The sequence below is a fragment of the Lemur catta genome, chromosome 2 (assembly GCF_020740605.2).
Source record: "Lemur catta isolate mLemCat1 chromosome 2, mLemCat1.pri, whole genome shotgun sequence".
Lineage (NCBI taxonomy): Eukaryota > Metazoa > Chordata > Mammalia > Primates > Lemuridae > Lemur > Lemur catta.
In genome coordinates, this window is record NC_059129.1 from 105,634,373 (window position 1) to 105,638,751 (window position 4,379).

The following is a 4,379-nucleotide window of genomic DNA, read 5'->3' on the forward strand; positions in this document are numbered from 1 at the left end:
ACCAAGTCTGTCTTGCACATAATTGTTTCTCTAGTGTCTGTGACTTCTAGCAAGCCACTTAGACATTTTTTGTCTTAATTGCCTTATCTGTAAAATGGGGCAGTATTACTTTTAGAGCAATTTCTCATATGAATATTGAGAAGCTCAAATAAGAAAACTAATATGGAATAGTTTTTAAACAATGAAGAACTATTAATGTGTGAATATAAGGGATTATTAAGATTATTGTAATAATAATAGTAATAATAATTATTATTGTTTTGCATCCACACAGCACCTAGCCTTGAACTTCTGAGAAGAGCCTGGATATATCTTTTGATTGGTTGATAAAGTTGTTATATTATTTATTATTTAATGGTTTTAAACCAGTAGAAGCCAATTATTTTGCCCTTAGAAACTGGTGTTGGAGAAGGAGTTTATCCGGTGATAAGAGCTGGCCGTGAGAATTACGTCCGTAAACATCTGTAATGAACTTTAGGTTATCAGAACTAAAAGTAGCATCAGTTATTGAAACCCATTAACAAGCTCCAGATTTCATTCACCATATTCCAGCTCTTCTCTATCACACCTTTTTAAATAAGAGAGTTTTAGACAATATGCAGTAAAAGGAAACAAGTTGAGAGCATGGATAATTCATAGTTAAGGACTACCTTTTTCCTTAACCTGTTTTTCTTTAGTTTCTGCTCTGTATAGAACTTACTTTTTTCAGTCTTGAGGATATTTAGTGCTTTGCGATTGTTCGATAAAATGATCTGTTAAACATAAATGGACTGTTTAGAAACAGGGCTGTTTAGAAACCAGTGGCCTCAGCTTATGCTAAAAATTAAACCCTGCTAATAACTGTAGAAGATAGTTTAATTTTTAATTACTATAAAGAATTATTCATATAAGCTCATTTCTACTCCATGGAAATTTAAATTTCTTAGTGTTAAATTCTGTGTAGCAATTGCATAGTAAGGTACCATAGAAGGTAGAGAAGTATAGTGGCGTACTAGGGTGTTGTCACAAGCTAAAACAGCCTCAAGCTGAATTCTGATCTCCTCATAAGCTTGGTGCCTATTTTTACACAGTATTACAAGCTATAACTCATAAATCTGAATAGCAGCATCAAACAATGAAAGAGTACTAGTACTATTTGAAGTGCTTATTTGTGTAACAAAATTTCAAATTATCTATTTACATTACCATAACTTACCTACTAAGTTACTCAGTGACGTTAAACCCTTCAAGTCATTCCTGTTACCTTGTTAATTGATTAGTGCTTTGTCCGTGACCTTCAAAAACAGTATCACTTTGATCCAGTCTTAATTCTTCCTCTTTACTATCTCAAGATTTGTAACCTTCCTTCAAATCTGATCATCATTCCTCTCCACCTAGGACCAGAACTGTACAGATGGAGGTGGACTGTGCATGTTGTGATCAAGAGGTAGGAGGCCAAATGATGAGGATAGTGGAGCAGGAGGATCGGGACCTGGGTCCTTCATGACCTCATTTGTAGCTGTAAGAAACCTGGACTGTCCACCTCTGAACTTCTGGTTACATGCAGGGAGAAAAAAACAGAAGAAAGAAACAAACAAAAAGACACATTTAGTTAAACACTGTAGTTGGGATTTTGTTATATGTAGCTGAATACAATCCTAACTCATGCAAAATATGAATTAGAAGTTTGTGGTTTCTGGTAATTTCTACTGAGACACTACAGGTTTCTGTTGGATGACAATTCTCTGTGGGTTGCCTAATATCCTAAGAGTGAAGATACTGACTACCCTTTGTTCCAAACTATATTTTCAGTGATGTTTGTATAGTGAATGGTGTTGGCAGATAGAGAAAATGACTCCTTCTGGCACAAAAGGCAGGCATGATCACTACCCATTATAAAAGAGTCAGGTCCCCTAAGTTCTCTAATTTGAACTGTGCATTTGTGTAAAAATTTTCAAATTACCCCTTTACATTCAAAAGGTATTTTTGAACCATTGCTTATCAACTGTATTACCAGTTGCATTAAACTTTTCAAGTCATTCCTGTTACCTTAAGTTCTGGTTTCCTCTCCTATAATGCAATCTAATGCAAGTACAGGTATTTTCTGGTCCTCTTCATGTTGGCATATGGGAATTGGGGTTGGGCAGCAGCACAAAAAATAGTGCTGATATGCTTGTCACGGCTAGTGCTGTGAGTAATAAATTATCTTTTGTCTTAAACACAGAAGTCTTATTTCCAATACCAGCATGATGAAACTGTGGTTGGCTAGCTTGTTAGCTTACAAATAGGGTCAAATTTCAGACCCTTCATGTTTCTTGTCAGTTTTTGGTGATGAGGATAGGATGCTGACAGAGACATGGCTATCTGATAAAGGAAACTGGGCTTTGTCGACCAAGTAACAGAATTTGAGGGAAGTCCATGGGAACTGGTAGTGAACATGTCAACCAGATTGTATCGTCAACTGGAAAATAAATGGTTTTCCACTTCATTGTCTGATAATGAGGAGGACTTGGGGAGGAATTTGCAGGCTGAATACCAGGAAGTAGCCTTAAAGACAGTGTTGTCAACCTGTGCTCCTAGACTCCTGCTAATTCTAGTAGGGGACCTCAGCAATTATAATCAACACTTCCTTTCTAGGGACACCTTTTTCACCCCACACTCTGAGGCTATACTTGGGTAGAAGTGAGGCATTAATTTGTCTTCTTCCAAGACCACGGTAACTTGTACGCTAGGTATGCTCATAAGAGACTTTCAAGGTTTTCAGGAACCCAAAATAGATCACATAGCCCTCAGATTATTGTGGAGATCTCTCTGACATAGGACTACCCTTAGTTACTTGGAGTAACTCTCCAGAGAGGAAACTGACTCATTTATGTGCGTTTTGTGGTTGGTTGTCTCGATGATGGGAGTCAGTTAATTTAAAAAGTTGGTAAGAAATTTGTGCCTAAGTTGAGCTAAAGTGATCAGTGATATTTCCTGGGCCTTGGAAGGCAGTCAGCTCCACCTCAACTCACTGGCCAGAGTGGTTATGGATAATAGAATTGCCCTAGATGTCAGATTCTGAACTGTCCCTAATATATCCAGCTGTACTTGGATTAATGCCTCAGACCAAGTAGAAAGATCAAATGAGAGCCTTAAGGAGAAAGCCATTGGCTTTCTAAGGTAGACCCTGGTGGTTTGTGAATTTCAGAACTGTGGGGGTCATGATTGAGGTCAGTACTGTAGATTGTCCTCGTCCTGCTGCTTGGATGTTATTGGTAGTGTCTTAATTAATTGCTGTATGAGACAACTGGGATGAAGCCTTTACCAGTCAGATTAATCAGAGTGGTCGATGAAATTTGAGTTCTGCCAAGAATGTGTCAGGGTGGGTTGTTAGAAAAGGCAGATCTGCCTTGGCTCTCTGAGTGTCCCTGCACATTCTTGCTGAGTATGCCAGATTGCAAGTCATATCTGTCCCCTGAGACTGAGCAGTTTCTGTAGCTAGACACATAACTGAGTAGGCCAAGGTGACTATATCATGACTGTCGAGTGACTGCCTGCCGTCAGGGTAAGGGAGACTGGATTGTTTGCTCAAGAAGAACCCACATGCCTGGGTTCCTCTTTTGCACTGCAACCCACTAAGTGTGCGGGTGTCATCTGAATCCATTACATATTCCCCATGGAACTTGGGGGCAAGAGGAACTGACACAAATACACTGACACTCTTGCTGGGTTCTGTGCTGTGAACAATAAAGTACTTTGTCTCTAACCCCAGATTCTGAAGACTTATGCCAGCATCCATGAAACTGTAGCAGATTAATTTATTAGCTTGGAAGAAGGATAAAATCTCAAATGCTTCACAGTTCATGACAATATAGTCATTCCTCTGTGTACAAGGGGGATTGGTTCCAGGAAGCCCCCCTCTCCCCTCACCCCATGCATATACCAAAATCTACACATACACAAGTCCCCCAGTTAGCCCTATGGAACCTGCTTGTATAAAAACTGTGCCCTCCGTATACATGGATTTTGCATCCAGGGAATACAGTCTTTTTGATCTGTGTTTGGTTAAAAAAATCCCTCACAGTTCAAACCTAGATTGTTCAAGGGTCAACTGTAGGGCCAAAGCATTGTTAGCAATGGGACATTTTTCCTTATACCATAAATCCACAGATATTTTATTTCCAAATTAGGATGTATCCTAGATTCTTCTTTCTGATCGTAGGTGGAAAACTGAGAAAATTCCTAGGAAGTTGCACTTAAATTTTGGGTAGATTTAATTGGAAAACTGCATCAGATAGCTGGTTAACAGAAAAATTGTCTGTTCTTATCCCATTTGTGCTAATGTTAATACAAAAAAGTTTAGGCATTAATTGAAAGCACTTGAATAGAATCATAAGCTATTGAAGATTCATCTTTTT